Genomic DNA, 16465 nt, shown 5'->3' with positions numbered 1-16465 from the left:
AACTATACATGCATTTTCCATATTACACATATCCTTTCAAAATTCTCCTCACTTTGTGTTGTATGTATAGTGTGTGAGTGTGTGTGAATTGTATATTTAAATGTATTACATTTAAAAGCTCGTATTCCCATTCCTTAATCAACCGTTAAACATAACAGGTCAATGAAAAATAAGCTTACTGGAAATAGAGGTGGGAGCCAGGATTTCCTTTAACAGTATGACAAAACATCATTAACACTGGCAGTAACAGTGGTTTATTGTAGAGATGAAATAACTTTTCTTCCTGTAAGACTGGTAACTTTATATAATCTGTTAGCCAGTAATAGTGACTATTTTCATGCTATTTACTTGTTGTATGCTTTTTATTAAAACAGGTGTGACTCTTAATCTTTGGACAAGATATCAGGGGATATGAGGAGCAATAAACAGAGTAATGTACATGTAAATCCTTTCAGTTATATAAGTGAACTTTTTTATATGGTGTGACAAAATTTCACTATTTTTTTTCACCATTATGTAAATCCTGCTTTTCTTTAAATTCTCTTTCTGCGTATTTGATCCTCACTCATTACGAATACTTCATTACAAATATACAACTGCCTCAGACTGTGTAAATGTACAATAAGTACCCAGACCCGGTGAAGTGAAATTCTTTCATCAGAAATGGAGCTTCTCTGGTCTAGAAAAGTGGTCTGATGTGGGGAGGTACTGAGTGCAGCACAGCTGAGTAGCCTCAGGGTTTATTGTCTGTTGGGTGTGCACAAGGTCAGTCACAGTGCTTTAACTCTTTTCACCAAAAATTACTCACTCATAGCCATCACATGTGCTGATTTGAATTTATGATATCTACGCTCTAGCCCAACTCATGCTCAGATTGTGAGATGGGAACTGCCGCCACATGTATACAAATATTTTATCTCTCTAAGCCAGTCCACCATTGTACAGTATTTAATACATTTAAAATCTAAAACTTGACATTAATAATTATACAAGTTTCATTACCTGCATTTTTTTCTTGTGCTAAAAAAAAGATGAACAATAAATAAAGCGAATACCAGTTACAAAGTTTTTCAGCAGATACTGTGAGAAGCTGATATAAGCTGTGGTTTGTGACGCTTTCTTTCAATCTTGATATCTTGAAATAACAAAGTTATCCAGATAATGGGATAATGTCCTTGTAATCTATGCAAAAGAAAATATTTCTCCATGTGATCATGAGATAATTTTCTAATTAATTTGAGTCTTTGTTTTCTCAGGAAAAGGAGGAAAATCTCTCTTCATTATAAGAAAACATGTTGGCTATCCTGAGATTGTGAGATAATTTGCCTTGTGATAACATATTTTTAAAAACTGCGACCATGGTCACTTTTTGCTGTTGTTGGTGTTTTTACATTTTTGTTTTACATTTTATCCATTAAGGCATTATTTTGTTTGGAATTTCTCTCACACAACACCTTCCCCCTTGTAGACAGACTGAGGTCACGTGGACCCTCTGAAACACTAATACCACCTATCATCTTGGAATGTCACTCTAAGTCCACCCTAAATAAGCCTACCCTGGAGCCTCAGTGTAAACCTACAGTGAGCAAGGTCTTATTCCCACAGTATACCATGGGAAATATTTCCGAGCAGACATCCTGACCATTCAACAGCAGGTTCAGGGCCCCTGTGTGGCTTACAGTTTGCTGTTTGTGTTCTGGCTCATTAAATAAATGAACCCGGTGTGTCATAGAGTGAACTTACCGGTCCTAACCACTGATAATAAAGATTGCTCCTTTCACAACAGATTATCCAGATATGATAAAATCATCAAGATGTTTAATTACATTTATTGTTTGTTTATGTTCAATTTATTTTGATCATGTAATCAACATACAGAAGATCATTAAGGAAAGAAAAGAAAAAAGAAATGCTTCACAAAATGCACGTCAATATTGCTTCACCTATTCTGAGTCAGTTACATATAGAAAAGTACAGCATCTTATCAAATATGATATGATAATTATGATATTATGTTGCTCAAATGCACACTAACTGAGTCTAATGGAGCTCACCTTCTACATCAAACATGATATTTGTTGTCATTTTACAGTTGTTTGTAAACAAAATGTAATGTATTGTGATGTGAATATGCATTAAAGTCTTTTATGCTTTGATTAAATAATAACCAGCTTTTTAAAATGCTGTTATTTTATTGTTCATGAGATGACAGCATATTTATTATTATTATTATAATAGTAATAATATTACGAGTTGGCACCATTTGGATGTCAACATCGGTATATCAGAGTATTTCAACTGCTGCTGAAAAATGAATTATTAATGCCAGAGGTCAGAGGAGAATAACTAGACTGTGTCAAGCTGTTAAAAAGGCAACAGTAACTCAAATCAACACTTGTTACAACAAAGGTATGCAGAAGAGCACAATACAATACAAGGAAAGTTAAAGCAGATGGGCTACAGCAGCAGAATGGCACCAGGTACCATTTCTGTCAGCTAAGATTGGGAAACTGAGCCACAATTCAAATGGGATCATCGAAATTGGACTGAAAAACTTTGGACAAACATTGCCTGGCCTGGTGACTCTCACTTTAAGGTGCAACATTCAGATGGTAGGGTCAGAATTTGGTGTAAACAACATGAAAGCATGGATCCTTTTTTGGCATACTTTGAACTCCTTGGTACCAACTGAGCATTGTTTAAATGCCAAGCCTAGCGAGCTTGTTGTTGACCATGTTCATCCCTTTCACTGTACTCAAATGACCCCCACAGTCTCACACATAGCTCAGTCCAACAGAGCATCTATGGGATATGTTGGAGTGAGAGATTGGCATCATGGATGTACAGCCAACAGATCTGCAGCAACTGTGTGATGCTATCATTTTAATATGGGCCAAAATCTCTGAGGAATGATTCCAGCACCTTGTTGAATCTATGCCATGAAGAATGAAAGCAGTTCTGAAGGCAAAAAGGGTGTTCAACCCAGTCCTAGCAAGGTGTAACAAATGAAGTATCTGAATGTATCTGTGTAATAAAAAAAAGCACAAAAATATTACCATGTATAATATTATAATTTAAAAAATGACGAAACACTTCTCTACTTTCCAGAGCAAGTTTAAAACTACATTCTTTCTCGATACTTCACACTGAGGGGGCTTTATTTCTTTCTTTATTTTATTTATTTATTTTTTAAAGTCTTTTGCGTTCCACTTAAACCTCAACCTGATGTTTGTAAATCTGAAAAATCACTCTAAGCTGAAGCCAGCATAAAAGAGGTTGGAGCCAAAGTGTGAAACATTTGGAATCAATTCCTTGATTTATGATGAAGTGGTCTACTGAATCATGGCTGACATAAAGGCCTCCTGGCATGTTTCTGAGTCACACTTTTTTAAATGTATTCCGAATGATACTGGTGATAAGGTATTGGGGTGCTAAAGATTGTAAGTCATCACTCTAAACTGGTACAAAGCTCAGCGCTTACAAAGTTCTTATATGCCACCTGTAATTTAACCCAGAGTTTTAAACTTTCATCAAGTATTTGTATGTTTTTTGTTTGACCCCTTTAAAATATCTAAACATTTATTGAATTCATCCTGTGAAAATGAATTAAAAGCAAAAGATAAAATTGTGAATCTAATGTTATTGCTATGTGCCAGTTTAGTTTTGTTGTTAATAATAAATAAAATAATAAAGAAAATGTACAAGATGTAAAATTAAATGATAATAATATAATAATACATGTGGCATGCAATTAAAAGCAGTTACCTAACTATATATATATATATATATGCATATAAAAATGCATATGAAATAACCTTTGGCTTTTGCGGTCACCAGATCCTAAGCTAAAAGAACAGCTGTGGGAGATTTTAATCGCCCTCGTCATCACCAATATTAAAACACCAAGTGCAGGAATATGTTTTGTTCAGTGGATTTTTGCTAAGGTCCAATGAAGCTTTTCTGTGCAGCCACAGAAAAGCTAGCTGTGCATGGTGCAGCCAACGCCTCAACGCCGCAACTCACATTATTTTTAACTTTAATTTCTATATTTAAAAAAAATAAAAAAAATCTATTGTGGTTCTCCAATTGTTTTAAAGACCACTGAGTATTAACAGCCAACATTTTCTGTGTGTCTGACCTTTTGTCATGCACTTTTTTCAAAGTTGCTAATGTGAACTGTGAACTTTAATCTTGTTCCATAACATGCAACTGTACATTATGGATGGTAAATACATACATAACACTGGGGAACAAGGAGTGTGGAAAAATAAGATTCCAAGAATGCCTACCTAACAAACCCAGTTTAGGGTTATCGTCAGTCAAGCCTTTACAACAAAGGTTTGTGTTTCAACTTGAAAGACAAAGGGAACATTCCCATGCTGCAGACAACCAGCACCTGCAATTTATTTGCACCGCAAAATCAGAAGTTAAAATACAAAGAACAAAAACCAACAACCCAAAACATTTAAATACTTTTTATTTACCCTTTTCCTATCTTTGAGTGTACATTTAAGCTCCTTTAAACATCTGGCCAGTTGGGGGACACAGAGATTCACAGCCTATGAGCACACATTTCCCTATTAAAACATCAAAACTGAGCAATGTGTTATTAATCTAGAGCAAGGACAAATATCTTCACAAAATGGCACTGTCCATGAAATCTAACTACAAGCGAAATAATTCAGAGCAGCTGGAGCGACACCAGACTGTTTGACCTTAGTATTTTGGTTAGCTTTATTGTTTTGGTTTACTGCCTCCGCAGCAGTGTAAAAATAACAATTTTAGGGAAGAAGCTCTAAAAATGTAGACTGTCTGCCCAGCGCCAAACTGCAGGATATTAGCAAAGAGCCAAGTGAACATATTAAAGTGTAGCATCTGAATAACAATGAATTTATTAATATGTAAGATGCAACTGTGGTGCAAGTCTACGCTAAGGAGAATGTCTTTAAACAATTGGCAGTAAACTGAAACCAGCACTTTATTTACTTAAAGAGAACGTACATCACACATACAGAATATGATCTCCAGCCCAAACCTCTTGGTATTCAAGGATGAGGAAGTTTTTCTCATAAGTCTTAAGAAAAATATACTGCTACCCAGAAGGCATGATTATGTAGAATTTTCCTTTTTTTTTAAACCGCAAGGTAAATCATAGGAGGAAAAGTCTTTCATAACATTTGACTTCTTATGCAGCTGAGAGTCAAATCTCACCTCGAGGAAGAAAGTAACATGCAAACACTGGTTTGTTCTACTGAGGAATGTGAGGAGTGTTCCCAATTGAACTGTTGTTCCCAGTGGATGACCTCAACATTCAACTGTTGCTTTAGTAACATTATTATAAACAAACTAATGAAGCAATCCGCTGTTTGGCGATTAAACCTGTTTTGTACATATATAGTTAGCTTATATGCTAACTACAGTTTTTCTGGCTTTTTCGTTTTTGCTCAAATTGAAAAGTTTCCTAAATATAAACTTACTTCTGGTTGTGTCAAATGTGAGAAATCTTTATTTTATCAATTTGAGTGGGCTCAAGCTCACCTAGGGAAGGCTGATGTATAAAAAATCTTGCGCTTTGTAGTCATGATCAATTAGATTGTGTGTGTGTGCTTCATTGAACTTCTCATAAATTGACTTTTATTATATTTCTAAATACTTGTTGTTAAAAAAAATAATAAAAGGAATATTTCCAAAGAACTGAATGCTGGTTTGCAGCCTGCTGTTAAATAAATTGTCTTCTGTTTTCCAAATTATTAGTCGATGTCACAGAAGAGCAAGTGTCTGTTGTGTGAAAGAGAAATGGGCACAACAGAAGCAGCAGGAGTCTTCAGTCTGTTCACTTTAGTGTGAATTTGTTTATTTAACCATGGACGTTAAACTGCACTATCGAACAATGAAGTTAATTATCTTTCAGAAATACCATCGATTTTGGTCCTTTCTGTGTTTTTTATTTTCACTTTTTGCTTTTGGATGAAATAAAATGCGCTCTGATCAGTGATCGCTGCAGATAGCCGCAGAACTTACATAACTGAAGCAAGCATGTCATTAATTGGCCTAAATAACACCTCAAAGTGAAAACATGTTTATTAGCTTGAGTAAAAAGGCTAAATGTTTGTACCTGTAAAAAAATCAGGCTGCTTTGGAGGATGATTACTTTCTCATTTATCAGAATAAAGCTGTCTGTCAGAGCTTTATTTGATGATGTGCCCACAGGGAGCCAAGAAGTGCAGTGTATGAGTACAGGCTGTAGCACCACACCAGGTGCACGTAGATGTAATTATGTGTGAAGATTCCTTCAAGAATTTAATAACATGAATGAACAAACTATTGGCCTCTGGGCTTGATTACTGCTCCCCTCTGACAACTCTATTTTTACAACACGACATTTTACGATGTAGAGTTAACACCTACAGTACTGATCGGAGAAATGATTGTTCCATTTCACTGATCCCCATTTTCATTCCAATGTGGTTAATTTCATAGGGGTTTTCACAATTTTGTCAAAGAATGATAACTATAATTATTGCAGAGAAAGACTTCATTTTTTTTTTTTTTTACTGTTTTTCTTAATAAAAGCCAAAAGCGGCGAGCTGGCTGCAGACCTGCAGTTTTCACTCTGAGTGACAGCGATGGGACATACTGAGTACTGGTTATGTGCAAATGCACATTAAGTGCAGTAAAAATGATGTGGCCTGTAATTTTAGCCTCAAGGGTTTATTTCTGCTTTCAACACCTTTGGAAATTTGCAACATTAATCATTTAGCTAATGCACTTGCAGTAGTGTCATACTTTTCTGTGTGGGTTTACTTGGGCTTTAGCTCAAACTCACTGGCCTGGTCCCTCACGAACCTCTTCATGCCTCCCCACAACTTTTACGATTAATTAAAACTAATTTAATAAAGTACATTTATCCAAGTTTTAAAGCCTAATGTGAGTGCTGTAATGTAGGCGTGCACAATAATTTTCAATTTGGCTAACTTTTTACATTAGCTTTACAACATTTCATATGGAAATATTGCACTTGTTACTGAACTGTATTAATATTTCAGCAGTATATTTTGTAATATACTACTTGGGATCGATTCTACATATAGCTGAATCAACCTTGATCGACTACAGTAGCTACACATTAATCCATCACAAGCAATTGCCAGACATGGTTAGAGTGCATGACTGGGTAGGTATATATGTGCATCACTAATGACACATACATGATTGATTTGTTTGTCTTTTGAATTTTTGAGTCAGACTTTATATTGGCACCTACAGTCAAGCCTCAAGGATGAATTTTCCCGTCAGAAGTGAAGTGATTATATGCAGCCGTGTATTGCACAGCAAAATGTTTCACACTTCTTGACATCAAGATTACCAACTTGACTGATTTGAACTTGTCACATAGTTTCCAAGCTGTCTATCCGTGACACAACAACAACATCATTCCATAGCGCAGTGGAGCAATTTGGGTTTTTGTTCCTTCTTTGCTGTGTAAATCTGAGCCACAGTGATCAAACCAAATGGCAGATTTATGCTTCTCCAGACAATACAGATGTTTGTCTGCAGCGTGATATGGTAAGGTTGTTGCAGCTTGCAGATCAGTTTAAATGAACACCTTCCAGATCTCAATAACAGGTTGTGTGTCAAGGCCCCGGGATGTTTGAGCCATACTGAGCATTCTAACACGCTGATGTTTAGCAGGTATAATGTTTTCCACGTTTACCAAAGAGAGACCCTACAGATGGATGGGTTAAAAAAAAGCAGAACAAATCATTTCCCCTAATTATTGTAAGTACAAAGTTATTGTGTCATTTCATTGACATGTTAGAGTCAAACATTTTTAATAGAGAGCAGTTTGGAAACTTCCAAACTGGAGAAAACTGCCACTAAAAGTCATTTTTAAATGTGTTTTTTGGATGTTTTGTCATATAAATTAATGTCTGAATAACAAATGAACAAACTCCCCACAGAGACAACATAGAAACACTACTAAAGTTTTCAGGGTCATAGTAAAAGAAGCAGCTATTTTAACTTAAAGGGGTTTAAATAAAAATAAGTATTTTATGATTTTACACATTTTTATTGGAAAGCACCATTTAATGGTTCACATTTAAATCAAAAGCTAATAAAATTTAAACTTCCCAAGTTGATTTCTTACATAAAGACAATTAATACTATTTTAATTATGTTTATGTACACAAATTGTTTTAATATCATTAAACATACAAAAATGTGCATAAATTTCCCAAACAGTATTTTATAATACTTTGAAAGCAAACACAATACCAAAGCCCAGAATCTCAACAATGATCAGTACATTAAAAAAAACCCCAAAAAACCTAAAAAACCCCACTAGTTTACTTGTAAAGCTTGTAAAAGCATGTTTGCTTTTAAACAAGAGATGCTGACAGAAATCTTCTCTGTGTTTATTTGGTCACAAGTCAAACAAACTGCAGACAAACAACTCTGCTGGAAAATCATGACAACCATCTCACTATATAAAATCTTATTTATTACTGAGTCCAGCAATGAGCTACATTTAGATCATATTAAAGAAAACAAGAGCTGTGTTATTTCTGGGTTATAGAAAATCAATTAAATCATTTTTTTCCTTTCAGTGTTTGAAGGCAGTGATCAAAGTTGAACAAGATGAAGACAGAATGAGTGGAAGAGTTAGTGCAACTTCCTTTTTTACTTGATATATGTAAACCACAGCAACCAAGATTGTAAATTCACTCACCATTGTGGATCTGCAGAGAGATGAAGAGAAGAAGCTCATGCCTCTCACACCCACAGGGAATTTTCTGGGAACAGCAATGCCCTGTGCACCTGCGCTAGAGTTTTTCTTTTATTCCTTCATATCCACTTTCTTTTTTAGTTCACCCAGAATCTAGCAAAGCAGAAAAAGACACTCTGTAAATGCAGAAATGTTTAAAAAACAGTGATGTTACAGTCTTTTTTCTTTTATTTTTTTGTACAAGGTGTAGCCTGTAGAGCTGTCTGATTTGACTTAAAACATCTGGAGGCCAAGGACGTGCCTCACAGAGGACGGTGGAAGGTACACTGACTTTGATGTTTACAGTTAACAGCTAATTAGATCCAGGCAAGAAACTTGGCTGCCCGTCATTGCCTAAATATTATTTCTCTGTCTCTTGTAATTTTCTGCAGTGCTGTCGCTTTCATACTATCTCATAAAACAGAAATGCCATGTCAAGCATTCGTGGCCCGACAGCAAAGCAATGTTAATTTTTATTTTTTTCCATTAGTAATAAAAAAATGAATCTTGTAGACTAATTTTTCATTCATGTTAAAAATTTTGTCAACAACCAAATAAAAAAACGGGAATGTAATGACCTAATAGCGGCCACTGTATTTTCACTTGAGTCCATGTTAACATATGGAGAATATAGACATGCACCACTTTAATATATTTCAATTATTATTATTATTATTTTATTTTTTTAAAGAATGACATACATTTTGGCATGCTGGGGGAAAAAAACAGTTCGTGAAGTTTTTTGGAAAGTATGAAAAAAGGAGCGCACTTAATTTAGTTTCATGGCTTTACTGTGATTTTGTTCATCCCTTCTTCAGGATCTTTCAGATGGCTTCTCATCCTGTTTCCTTCCCATGCTGCAGAAAACAATATGAGTGGGTATTAACAATGGTAAAGAATACACACCAGACAGACTTTTAGGTGAAGACCAGCTGTGTCCTAAACTCAGGATTGCTTCAAGCATTTTGATTCACCCACCAAATGCCTTATCACGATTAATTTATCTTCCAGCGTTTTCAGATGCCAACACATGCCAAGCATCTGCTTCTCACACTTACTTTAATTGCTTCATTCCTGAACTATCTCTATCCTTGTCATTGAGGCTGAATGTGAGGACTGCTCTGTGGTTACGTGACACAGTTGAAAGTTCCTATTTTCCATTTTCTGGTCTAGTTATTTATCAAATCCTCACTTGGGTCAAACTTGGCAAAGAGCACGCATTCGGGGCTATTTCTGCTCAAGATGTTTTCAGTAACATGTTGTAGGAACAGCAGATGTTTGGAGCACTGCGAGCCTAAGCTGAATCCTCCTTTCTGTTACCACATCACTTCAATTAACTAAGAAAGGAAGAAAACATTTGTTATTGTAGTAGCAGTTTCACAGTTATATGAGGACGTTTATATTAGCTTAATCCATAAATGCTTATTAAAGAGTTTATGATGCATTATTCAGCATGTATACAGATACTTATGCAATCAGCCTTTGAGCTTACACGTACAGTTCACATGTATGACCTGAGAAAGCCCTTTAACAAAAATACTGGCCCTCAGTAGAAGCACAACATATTGCCAAAATGGAGCCATATGGGAATGAGCCATAATGTAGTCTTTTTTTGTTTGTAATTTAACCTTTTAAATTACTGGCAATTCACTGTGGGATTGTCCCCTGTGAGATACATGAGTCTGAGACCTCTGGAGAAAGAAAGAAAAAAATTAACCACTAGAATAATCGCTGGCTCCTGTTTGAAAACGAAGGAGGCCTGCCTTTAACTTATTTTCATTCCAGCGTCTACTGTCACCAGTAGCTCAATACAGCAGTGACAGGAACTTAAATTGCAGTACAATGAAAATAAAAGTTATGTTAAAAACTCATTATTGCCACTGTTGTGATGTTAGGACTGTTAAGACTGTTTGCTTTAATTAACAGAGAAAAAGGAAGTTAAATTAATAAAGTTGGATATTGGCCCATAATCATTTTTTTATATTACTAAAATACAAAAAATGTTTCGATTTGTCGTATTATTGAATTGCATGGATAATGCAACTTTTATAATGTGAAGACAGACATGTGCAGTTATTATATTAATACTGGTTGGAAAGTGTGTATTTACAAGATTACAAGAAACATTTTGAGGTTTACATTTTTGTTTGCAGTTTTATCTTTGAAGAAAAATATACTGAGCTATGTATATTATATTTTCACAAAAGAAACTCATAAAGTTGGCTGCCTAATATTAAAACAATCTAGTAAATATATAATAAATATAGCTGTACAGGGACATGGTCATGAACGGATTTTATATTTCTCATTTATACCTTTTGATTTGTCAATCAGGGAATATGACAGCTTCAATAAAAGAATGTTGGGATGCGGTAAAGTTTTTATAACTTCCAGAGAAAACGGTGAGTAAGAGTGCGCAACCAGGCCATTAAAGCATGGCACATGCCAGAATACATGTGTGGTTTCAGAGAGAGACTGCAGGTGCAGAGCAAATGAAATAGTTTTAGGAGTTTGATCTGGGGTTTTTTTGGGTTTTTTTATAGGGGAGCGTTTAAATTTTTATAGTAAATTCCAACCATTGTGGTGGCTGTGACAAGAGTAAAGCTGGTAAATGACTGCCACCAAGTGGAGAAATATTATCCTAACCACTCTGCATGACTTAAGCTTATTATAAAGACAGGTAAATAACCTCTGATATCCAATAAATGTTGATGTCGGTACTTGGTCACCGTAGAGACCACAGACTAACTTGGCAATAAAGCATCAAGACATATCCTATAGCATTAGTTTTTCCTCCAGAAATCTTACCCCTCCTTTATGCATATCCTGTAACCAACTGAAGAAGACCCAGCGAAGCGTGAAAGGAATTGATTTTCCTGTATGCATATTTGCATTTCAACAGAACACACTTGTGCATGAAGCCAAAGAGGGCGTTTAGCACAGAAGGTTCCTATGACTCACCAAAGCAATACATCACCCACAGAGCCTCCATCCATTCAGCACAGTGCTTGCTTTGCACAGAACAGTGTGGCAGTTTTTACTTAACCTTGTGAGATATGGGCTTTGAAAAACCCCTGAATATAAAATAATATGAGGGGTTAAACCTTGTCACATATGTTTGTAATTGTATCATGCAAAGATTAAGGGAGCTGTATTTGCAGGTAATGATGAAAAAGGAAAGGCAGCTCTCTTCAATGTAATGACGCCTGCCAGAGAAAATTCTGGGATCATCTTGTGAAGTTTGCTTCCCATCAGTATTACCTTTACACTTAACCTGATCTCAAACTAATCTTAACACAGTGGCTCAAACAGAGGCGCCAGCCCCCTCTGATGGGCCACAGAGTCACTGCAGATTGGGCGTGGACGACCAGGATAAAAACACTAAGTCCAATTAAGTCGAATGAATATGATTTTTGAAAGGAAACAGCAGCATTTACTATGTTACTGACTTTGAACAATATTCAACTTGGTTTCTTTTTCTTTATTATTATCTGCTATTGACTTATTTAAAAAACAAAACAAAACTGGAGTGCTTGGGCCATGAACTTTTTTCAGCAACTGAAGGGAAGAATTGAATCCGTTTCTTATGAAGCCTAAACTGACCCATAGTGCTGGTATCTCCAGGTTTTAAGTGATCATTAAGTGTGAGAACATATGACTAGACAACATGCATATAATTCCTCCAATCTATAATGCAGTAAGCATCTATATTAAGTGCACTCAATTCTTTTATAATTTTCCAAATTTACTAATGGGTTTTGTAATTTATTAGATTACAGTGAAATTAGGCTATAGAATTAATTCTTTTCCAGCCAGCAGCCCCCACCCCACCCATTACTGAGCCTTACAGCGGGATAAGATGACCCGAAAACCAGTAAAGCAAGTGATAAGACACGCTGCGTGTCACGAGCAAAGCGGTCCTCACATTACGCACGACGTTAGGAGTTCCCTTGCTTACACCGTGAAAACGCCTCTCCTCTGTCCTCCTAGCCCTTCCGACTGCTAGCCATCTCTGCCGGCTTGTGCCTATCTTCCGTCCCAGCCTGCAGGGCTGCATCTCCCGAGGCAGCGAAAAACGCTCTCCGGGGCGGTGGCGGCGTCCGTCTTCCAGTTCCCTTCATCTCAATGATCAGAATCTGGGCTGAAGCCTGACACCCGGCTCTGACAGGACAGGTATGCATGTTTATTTGTTTGTCTCATACGACGCGGATGACAGCGGAACAGGTGCATGCTGCATTTACCGGGTATTACCAAGTGACATTGGAGGCAAAGAGGGAGAAGCATCACACACACCGGTGATTATAGCTTTGCGCGAATACGCGTCCTGTATGCTCCGTAAAGACACTGCTTTTGTTCCTCAAGTGTCATGGGCGGATGAAGAGGGTGTTGCCACATTAGCTTTAATACGACCAATATGGTCGGCAGGCTGGTTTAATAAGCTGCATGGAATGAGGGCACCCTTTATTCCATGCATATCAAGGCCCAGCAAGAAGCAAGTGCACCTTTATCGGCTTACTGAATCATATAACGTCTGGTCAGCTCCCTCGCTAAAAACATACAACCCACGTACAATTGTTCAGACCTATTCTTGGAAATGCCGGTGTGTGTGTGTGAGAGAGAGGATTATTATTTCTCTATGTCTATGGAGCTAACAGCTGATGCTCAAGATAATGAGCTAATTGAAGTGTATTGTCGCGGGTGTGGCAGAGGGGGCAGGCGTGGGCGCCGAGGCAAGGGAAAGGTCTCCTGAATATGTCAACTGCACTGTTTAAAAGTGGGCTATTTAATGAAAATGCTCGGAAAGTAGAAGGACGGCAGTTTTTACTTTTTTCGATTGAAACCACACATTTATAACAATGAATAAAGAAAAAAGGTGCAAAGTGGCACTGATTCAAATTGTGATGTTGCTTTCACTGGAAGTGTATGCGTTTTCAGAAAAAGGCAACAGGTGTAGGGGTAATTGTCTATTTTTATGCCATTATTTTGAAAATTTGGGTTTTAAAATTTGCTCACTTTCACAAGGTGTAAACTGCACATCAGAGCTAAAGATTAATTAAAACAATGAGTTATTACATCACCCCTCCCCCTTTCCGTCTCATTTTCATAGAGAACTTAATAGCACAGCTGCTACAGTAAAAGTTTGCCAAGCAGAGGAACAACAAAGAGAATTCACCGAGGCAAACAGTAAAAAAGAAAGGAAAGCAAAATACACACAAAAACACAAAATAACCACAGCGCAAGCTTTATTTTAACACTTCCAAAAAGTTATCATCATAAGTAATGCCTCCTTCTGTTCACCCACATACTCAAACAGACTGCCAGTCCTTGTGTCTCTGGCTTGTTTGCAGCCACACCGCAGGCTACAGTATCTCCCAGACTCAGAATTTCAGAAACTGAGAAGGCAGAGTGAAGAAGGGGGGAAAATTAGATCTAAAATCCATCCATCTGTCCATCACACCTCTGTCCCTCCATGCATCCTCCAATCTCATTTTCCTTTCACCTGATCCACTTTTGGTCTCCCTGGTGCATATAACAATCGTGTAACTATACGCAGTCATAGTGGTGCTCCTTGCGTCCCTCATTTAGAGCAATGCCTCTTTGTGTAGATGTATGTTTAGGTGAACACTTACAGGAAAAAAATATTGAATAACTGTTTTCTAGGTTTTTGTCATGGTGCTGCAAGAAGTTTGACTGCAAGCAGTACAGTAAGAGAATTACATGGTACATTTTCCACAGAGCAACTTCCTCTAATGTGTGACAGGTAGCAGATATTCAAGCAAACTCCTAAACTAAGAGTGTGGGACTTGCAAGGTTATATGCAAGTCTCACACTTTCTGGTTAATGTGCAGCCTCTGTGCAGTCTGTCACCAATCAATACACACACACACACGCACAAACACGCACGCACACACACACACACACACAGACATCCTTTTAGGTCATCATGTGGTAGACTGATGGGAAACACCTTCGTATGTGTCTTTTTATGCACCTAAATTCAGCAAGAGTGCTTGTTTAGACTAGCACACATTGATGCAATTCTCCCTTGAGTCCTATTTTAAGTCATCCTATGATCGATTTGTAATAGCTCATTGAAGCATAGCCAGTGGTCTTTTCACAGCCAACGTGGAATTCTCCACAGGATAAACTCATATTGCTTCGAAGTAACAGGAGCTTTCAAAGACATATTACGGATAACAAGCAGCATGTAATAAGCTGTCACTGCATTATCATCACAAATGATGTGCGACAGGAGACAATGCCCGACCTAGGAAGACATCACATCATTTTTTTTTTTTGGAGATCCCTCCTTTAACAATTGGTTGCACAGTTTGACACAGGTACCAAAAAATCAAATGTCATCATAATAATTTTAGAACCTGCATAAATGCATTTTCTAAGGTAAAGCATTGTAACTTCTAATACCTAACAGACACTGTAAAGGTAATTCAGTTCAGTTCAATTTTATCTATATAGCACCAAGTCGCAACAAGTCACCCCAAAGTGCTTTATATTGTAAGGTAGAGATCTACAATGAGCAAGCACCTGGTGACAGTGGGAAGGAAAAACTCCCTTTTAACAGGAAGAAACCTCTGGCAGAACCAGGCTTAGGGAGGGGCTATGACCTGTTAGGAGTGAGGGGAGGGAGACAAGACAAAAGAAACACTTGCAGAGAGCCAAAGTTTAGTAATAATTACAGTTTTATTATAATTATGAAAGTGAATTTTCAAACTACTGATAAAGACAGACATTTATTTTGAGGTATGATCAGATGAGAAGCTTGAAGACCTATGCCATATGATGACATTTCCTGTACTGAGAATACCATGTTGCCATTTACAGTGTAGTGAAAGCCATAAAATAATCACTTTAACAGCCGTGTTGTATATCACATTTGATATGGTTAGATCAGATTTGTAAAGCAAAAATATTCTCTTCCCAAAGGGTGTAATGCGATTAAACACTAGTCTAACTTATTTCTGTGTCTTGTATGATCAAACACAAACATAATCCCTCCAAAGCGATACACTGCCATATATCTACATCTTGTTCGGCTGACCTCCTGTGTTCACAACAAGCATTTGAATGCAGACTACAAGCCTGACATCCAACTTGAAACTGTTGGTCATCCTCTTCCACCCACCACTTCAGCATGCCTACCTCTACACGAGCTGTCACATTCTTGAGCTCAGTGCCATGTGATGGTTCACCTCTTCTTCCCTCTCACGCATTGTGTATGTGTCAACTAGCAAAATAATGCCTACAGGCTGTTCTCTCATTTTTTGTCATTTTCTTTATCTTATTTTGATACGCTTGACAGACGATGTTAGGCTAGGGTTCCCATGGTAACTGAATTTTAAACAGGCACGCCTGATGCCTCTGTGTTAACTATCGTTAGTGGAGACACGCTCCTTTGTGGTCAATTAGAAAAAAAAAATTGTGCTGCAAGCACAGCGTGGTGCCTGTCATTTTCCTGTGACAGTGAAGAATGAAGCTGTGTCTTGTTTTTATCCATTTAACCTTTTTAGTAAAGGTTGCTAAAATACATGTGAATACATGAAATGGGGGAAAGATTTAATTTGGGTGGTGAAGGGGCTACATGCGTATGGATTGAATTGCTCATAATTAATTAATTACTTTATCCAGAACTGTAGTTACCACGATGCCCACACTGCTTAATTATACGGAAGGTAAACA

General features: G+C 37.1%; 1 protein-coding gene across 1 annotated transcript in view; it reads left to right on the top strand.

Annotated features, from left to right (window-relative positions):
• The first annotated feature begins 12698 nt into the window (after window positions 1–12698).
• si:dkey-178k16.1 (band 4.1-like protein 1) overlaps window positions 12699–16465 on the top strand; it is a 43619-nt gene continuing 39852 nt past the window's right edge. The window contains exon 1 of the mRNA XM_063463345.1: window positions 12699–12940. The gene's annotated coding sequence lies outside the window, so the exon portion shown is untranslated. The remainder of the gene's footprint in view (window positions 12941–16465) is intronic.

The sequence above is a fragment of the Pelmatolapia mariae genome, linkage group LG20, assembly GCF_036321145.2.
Source record: "Pelmatolapia mariae isolate MD_Pm_ZW linkage group LG20, Pm_UMD_F_2, whole genome shotgun sequence".
NCBI classification, from domain to species: domain Eukaryota; kingdom Metazoa; phylum Chordata; class Actinopteri; order Cichliformes; family Cichlidae; genus Pelmatolapia; species Pelmatolapia mariae.
Note: the sequence above shows the minus strand (reverse complement) of the source record. Positions and strands in the feature narration are given on the sequence as shown.